Source organism: Hemiscyllium ocellatum (assembly GCF_020745735.1).
Source record: "Hemiscyllium ocellatum isolate sHemOce1 chromosome 15 unlocalized genomic scaffold, sHemOce1.pat.X.cur. SUPER_15_unloc_18, whole genome shotgun sequence".
Taxonomy (NCBI): Eukaryota; Metazoa; Chordata; class Chondrichthyes; order Orectolobiformes; family Hemiscylliidae; genus Hemiscyllium; species Hemiscyllium ocellatum.
Window position 1 is genome coordinate 1 of NW_026867454.1, and position 7,408 is coordinate 7,408.

The following is a 7,408-nucleotide window of genomic DNA, read 5'->3' on the forward strand; positions in this document are numbered from 1 at the left end:
CCCTATTGAATCATAAATCTTATCATCAAAAGAAGTGGGCAACAGCGACCTCCTATCCCTTCCCTTTCTCCCGACTATCTGTTCTCACATTGGTGAGTTTCTGTATCCCATGAGGTAGATTCAATGCAGTCAGTAATGAGAAATAAAGCAGATCAAATATAATGTTGTTAATTATTATTAGGTCAATTAATAGGGATAACTATATGCTGTTCTATGAGCCTCAGGATTTAAAAGCCTTTTCAGTGGAGCCACTGCTGATTTACCCAACGGGCTATCCTGGTGAACTCACTGATACGGAAACCTCTATAATCTGGGACAATGATGAAATACAAACTGACTGGAACCGCAACTTAGCAGAAAAACTAGGGAACAGAGAGAGATTGGGGCCGAAGCTCAGAACACAGAGGCACTGCAAACCCACACACCCACTGACACAGCTTCTCGAGATGGGTTATGATGTGGTTCTGCACTATTCAGTTCTGATCTATGATCGGAACCAATGCTTCTCTGTCAAGCCGATGTGGTTTATGGATAAAAATAATGTCTGCTAAAAGGCAACTACAAAGCTCTCTTGCGATAATGTGACACAGAATCAAGTGAAATGTGGAGTATCTCCTTTTGGGGCTTCTTGCATCCTTTCAAGTGGCAGCTGAATTTGGTGATCAGGTATCAGTTACTATTGAATTGGATGAAATCTTGTTAGTGGTTCATTTATTTACATTTCCCTATCTCTGAGGTTTGCCCCATTTCTTTATTAAAGAGCCAATGTGTGTGAGATCTCTTTAGGGCTGTCCATAGGATAGCCGTACTCCTGCCACTGTGCAAATGCATATTGATATCTGCCTTTAAAAACAATCTGAATCTATGGTCACATACTGGTGTAGGAACTGAGTGGGGCCCAGAACAGAATGAGCAACTCTTCATCTGCTGCAAACCAATGTGGGCAGCTTTTCAAACTGTCATTATCACAAGGGTGTTTTTGGTGCCATATTCACTATTCAGAATAACAATTAATTTTCCTGTTCGTGCAGCATTTCTCTCTATTACTTTACATAACAGTGTGCTGTGTGTATGTGCATGTAGTTCGTTTCTATTTATTCCTGTTCCTCAATGGCTTTGAAATTGTTGCTGTATAGGATCAAAGGTAAAGTAATGTCTCCACAAGGATATTGTTGCTGGTTTCCCTCTGAGACCAGTGCAGAACTTTACCAGTTCATTGTCGGCCTGATACATTATAGTGAAGTTTCACCTCTGTCAGCTGGTACAACATGGACATTTGAGTATTGATGAAAATAAAGTGTTTTTTTATTGAAGTCTTTAGTATTGTACTTATCAGGACACTCTCAAGAATACCAATGGTAAGGGAGAAAGCATTTAATCTGTCTGGGTAATGAGTGCTGATTGGTAAAGGCATGGAGAATGGACCAGGTGATGATTGGCAGTTAACTGCCAATGCTTGTTGTGATTTGACTAAATTGGTGATGGCCATTCTCGGACTCATTTGGCAGGGCAATGCCTTGACCACTCAGGCAACCTGCCAATTGCAAACTTAACAAAGTTTAGCTGTTAACTGTCCGTCACCATCTGACCAGTCCATTTCCACTGGGGACATCTCGATCAATCATTGTGCACTTTCCAAAGCATCAGAACTTGTTCAGTGTAAAATGTTGTTTCCCTTAATATCAAAATCCTTGCAGCTATCCTGATGTATGCAAGACAAAAAAAAAGAGCATGTCCTATTTTATATCAATATCCAATTTCTATATTTGCAAACAACCGTTTGAATATGGGAACCTTTTGTTAATGGAGTATCCAACATCCAGTTGATATAATTAAAATGGAATCTAGTTTTCGAATTTGAAAAGATTTAACCCCCTGACAAGCCCACTTTGTACATGCAGATCCTTTTTGAATATTGTATCAGTCTGGCTGTTGAAAGACAGCTTTGGAAAGTTGTTTATTTCTGTCAACTTCTATTAAAGGAATTGCTGAAACGGTGGATAATGCATTCTATTGCATTTACAAAACTGAGATATCTTGTGAAATCAGGAGATGTGCACAGTGCCAATAAAAATCCCATTTAATGCTGGCCTGGACAAGACTGGTAAACTTAAACTTGTGCTTATAGAGAAAGGACTGAGATCTTAACTGGCTCATTATCATCGAATGTATTGAGTTTAAACTTATGTCTATCTCTAAATTCTTCAAGGCCTTGATCCACGCTGTCTCTTGTACCCCTTATATACACACTCTGTTCTTTGGTTCTCTGATTGCTTTATATCTTTTTGTCCATGAGTATGGTCAAGCCCCCTTAATTAGCTGTACTTTACTGATAAACTTCCTTACATGCCCTCTGGTACTCATTCTCACTCGAATGCTGAATATAGGGTTAAAGGCAGGATTCTTGGCGGTGTGGAGGAACAGAGGGATCTGGGTGTGCAAGTACATAGATCCCTCAAAGTTGCCACCCAAGTGGATAGGGTTGTGATGAAAGCATATGGTGTTTAGGCTTTCATTTACAGTGGAATCGAGTTTGAGAGCAGCGAGGTTTTGCTACAGCTCTACAAGTCCCTGGTGAGACCACACCTGGAATATTGTGTCCAGTTCTGGTCACCCTGCTATAAGAAATAGATAGAGGCTTTGGAGAGGGTGCAAAGAAGGTTTGCCAGGATGCTGCCTGAACTGGAGGGCTTGCCTTATGAAGAAAGGTTGAATAAGCTCAGACTTTTCTCTCTGGAGAAGAAAGAAGAGAGGAGACCTGATTGAGGTATACAAAATAATGAGAGGAATAGATAAAGTCAATAGCTAGAGACTTTTCCCCAGGGCAGGATTGACTGGTACGAGGGGGGGTCATAGTTTTAAGATATTAGGAGAAAGGTATAGAGGAGATATTAGAGTAGGTTCTTTACACAGAGAGTTGTGAATGCATGGAATACATTGCCAGCGGTGGTGGTGGAAGCAGAGTCATTAGGGACATTTAAGTGACTGCTGGACATGCACATGTTTAGCAGTGAGTTGAGGGGTGTGGAGGTTGTTATATTTTACATTAGGATTAGACCTCGGCACACTGTTGTGGGCCAAAGGGCCTGTTCTGTGTTGTATCTTTCTATGTTCTATGTTAAAGCATCTCATAAATGTGAGTATTAATATCCACTTTGGCAGATTTAATTGATTTTCATTGGAATGTATCTGCCAAACCTTTAGCAAAACTGAATCAGCAAACAGCTTCAAACTGTGCACACGTCCAACTCAAAACATTGCTGCTCCTCATTAACTTTTACAAATGCACTGCTCCATTCCAAATAGCGGACCACCCGTTCCCATTCATAGAAATGTGTTTCTGACGGATGGAAGTGGTTGTTTCTGTACTTCTGCCATTTTTATTGAACTCATCTCAAGTTACACTTTAGAATTTGATGGTCAGGCCAAGACTGTTTGTGTTAAGCTTTAACAATTTTGACCAGGTTGCCAGCTCTTCATGTTCTTGAATATTGGAATGGGACTGGTTCTATCAGCCCTCTAGGGACAGGCTGCAAGGTCATTAGGTGGATAATAGGGTGGAAGATGATAAGGGAAGGAAGGAGTTTCCACCTCCGTAGTATGTTATTGATCCCAAATTCGGGAAAGGATGACCACTCAGGTGGTCAATGTAGAGTGTGTTCCAGCCAATGCTGGCAGTTTATTAGCAGTAAGGTCCTCCATTGTGTGGGAGACCTCCCCTGCATCCTAGTGACACACCTGGAGGATGTCCCTCCTAATGAAGTACCTTGTGGCTCACAACAGGTATCCCATCTGCACACTGGAACAGTCTCCTGTCCATGGTGGCGATCACTACGGGAACTGGAAATCAGAGTAAGTGAGTGAAAGAAGCCGTGAGGGCTAGAGTGTTCACAACATTCCCAGGACCAGGTTGGCAGCTCCTACTGAGGCCATTAATAAGTCATTAAGATCCCCCAATTGGTGCAAGGACGATGGGTTAGTCCTACTCCTAGTAAGAGGACTGTGATTCCTGCTGTTTCAGTGCTATCAAGCAAATCGTGAAGTGTGGCCATGTGATAAAATCATTTACATTCAGTGCTGGATACTTGAGACTTTTTTGTGAGAAACTTTATAACTCTTCTAAATGTTCTTAATGCACTTTTTGTTTCATGCAATGGTGATTTTCTACATAGGATTACAGAGGAAAAACAGACCATTTGGCACAATCAGTTTATGCCAGTGCTTATGTTCTACTCAAGGTGTTTCACATCTTTCCTCAACTAAATCGCCTGTTGCAATTCTCTATTCCCATCCCTTCCTAGTGCTCGCCTAGTTTCCTTGAAATACATCTAAACTATTGATTTCAACTATTCCGTCTGGTCACATATTCCCCATTCTCATCATTCTTTCAGTGAAGAGGTTTCTTCTGAATTCCCTTTTGGACTTCTTGAGGTACCATCTTATATTGACAGCCTCGAGTTATATTCTATCCCACAGTGAAATGTTTTCTTTGTACCTTCTCTTTTCAAAACCTTTCTTAATTTTCGAACTGTCAGCCTTCTTTTCAAGAGAGAAGTGAACAGCACAACAATTCTTCCTTGATATACACAGCCAGAAACTTGTGGAGCATTCTCATAAATCATCTCTTTACTCTCTCTCAGGCATTCTATAATATGTCAACTCGAACTGCAAACAATACTCTTAATTATAGTCAACCAAATTTTTATAGTGACCCTACTTTCAAATCTATCCCTTTAGAGATAAAACTTGGTACTTTGTTTGCATTTTTATGGCCTTTGGAACCTTTGGTGAAATTGTTAGTGACTGATGTAATTGTCTGAAATCCCTTTGTTTGTCTCCCTCACTTAGACGTGCATCTTTGAATAAGTGACCTGCACATTATTCCAAGGCCCCAAGGGATCCTTCCATATCCACCACAAATTCACCTGCACCTCCACACACATCATCTATTGCATCCGCTGCACCCGATGTGGCCTCCTCTATATTGGGGAGACGGGCCACCTACTTGCGGAACATTTCAGAGAACACCTCTGGGACATCCGGACCAACCAACCCAACCACCCCGTGGCTCAACACTTTAACTCCCCCTCCCACTCCACCAAGGACATGCAGGTCCTTGGACTCCTCCATCGCCAGACCATAACAACACGACGGTTGGAGGAAGAGCACCTCATTTCCGCCTGGGAACCCTCCAACCACAAGGGATGAACTCAGATTTCTCCAGTTTCCTCATTTCCCCTCCCCCACTTTGTCTCAGTCGAATCCCTCAAACTCAGCACCCCCTTCCTAACCTGCAATCTTCTTCCTAACCTCTCCGCCCCCACCCCACTCCGGCCTATCACCCTCACCTTGACATCCTTCCACCTATCATATCTCCATCACCGCTCCCCCAAGTCCCTCCTTCCTACCTTTTATCTTAGCCTGCTGGATACACTTTCCTCATTCCTGATGAAGGGCTTATGCCCGAAACGTCGAATTTCCTGTTCCTTGGTTGCTGCCTGACCTGCTGCGCTTTTCCAGCAACACATTTTTTTCTCTGATACTCCAGCATCTGCAGATCTCACTTTCGCCTTGCACATTATTCCTACCAAGATGTAATACCTTACCTTTATCTGTGTGGATCTTCATTTGCTAATTATTTGAACATACCGTAAATTAATTAATGATCTCTTGCAACTTCTTGTAGTCCTCAGAATTGGCTACATTTCAACATTCCTTTCCAATTTCATGTCATTGTATTGCTAATTTTTTTTTGTCGTAATTAGATGCAATATTTAATTTGCAGTTTTACTTTATTTTGTTTTGAATTTTTAGAGAGGTGCAGTAATCCACACATTAACTACAACAACTAAATGTAGAATGACAGATAGATGAAAATTATTACAAACACAGGACTAATTAATAGACTCTATTAACTTCACGGTCAAAACAGGGAATTATTTTTTACACGAATGATATGGTGCACTATCTGTGGTACAATAACTTTTTGTCCATTTTTTTGTTGTAGTTTATTTTCCAGGTCTTTCCATACACACCATAAATTGAAAAGGCACCCATCCTCCATTTTAAACTAAATGATAATAAAAAAAACAACATTATATTAAATGCAACATGATTTATGAAGCCAATCCTCTAGGCTTATACATATTCACAGCCATGTAGAGTTATATAGGGAGAGGCTGAATAGGCTGGGGTTGATTTCTCTGGAGCGTTGGAAGCTGAGGGGTGACTTTATAAAGGCTTATAAAATCATCAGAGGCATGGATACCGTGAATAGGCAAGGTTTTTTCCCTGAGATGGGTGGAGTCTCATCTAAACCTACACTCATGAGTCTAGGTTTAGAGTGAGAGGGGGAAAAGTTGAAAGTACCTAAGGAGTAACTTTTTCATGCAGAGGGTGGTGTGTATGGAATGAACTGCCAGAGGAAGTGGTGGAGGCTGGTGCAATTTCAACATTTAAAAGGCATCTGAGTGTGTATAAGAATAGGAAGGGTTTAGAGAGATATGGGCCAAGTACTGGCAAATGGGACTAGATTAGTTTAGGATATCTGGTCAGCATGGGCAAGTGAGACTGAAAGATCTGTTTCCAAGTTGTACATCTCTATGACTCTGTGATCTACCCCTTTGCTCTTAATGTACTAGTCGAATCTCTTTGGATTATCTTGAACATTATCTGCCAAGGCTATCTCATTTTCCTTTCTTGCCCTCCTCATTTCCCTCTTTAGAATGTCCCTGCCCCTCTTTTACTCTTCGAGATTCACTGAATCTCACTTATCTATATCTAATATATGATTCATTCTTAATCTGAACCAGAGCCTCAATATCTTTATTCCTCCAGTGTTCCCTCCTCTTACCAGCCTTATCTTCACACTAACAGGAACATCATACCTCCGAACTCTCGTTATCTCACTTCTGAAAGCTTCACTCTTGCCGGCCGTCCCTTGAGCTGCAAACAGTCTACTCCAATCAACTCTTGAAAGTTTTTGTCTCATACTATCAAAATTTGCCCTAGTTCAATTAAGAACTTTAACTTACATATAATGCCAATCCTTTCCATAGATATTTTAAACTAATCGAAACATGACCCGGGCCCCAAAAAGCTCCCCTACTAACCATTCAGTCACTTGTCCTGCCTTATATCACAAGAGTAGGTCAGGTTTGCTCCTTCTGTGAGAGTTACATCTGCATATTAATGAAGAAAATTGACTTTAGCACTTACCAAATTCCACACCATCCAAGCTCTTAAGATCATGACTGTTCCACTTTATGTTAGGAAGGTTAAAATTTGCGATTATTGCAATCCTATTATTCTTACATATAAATAAGATCTCTCCACATATTCATTACTCAATTTCACTCTGACTACTGGGGGGACTATTACAATTGCATCAAAGTAACCATACCCTTCT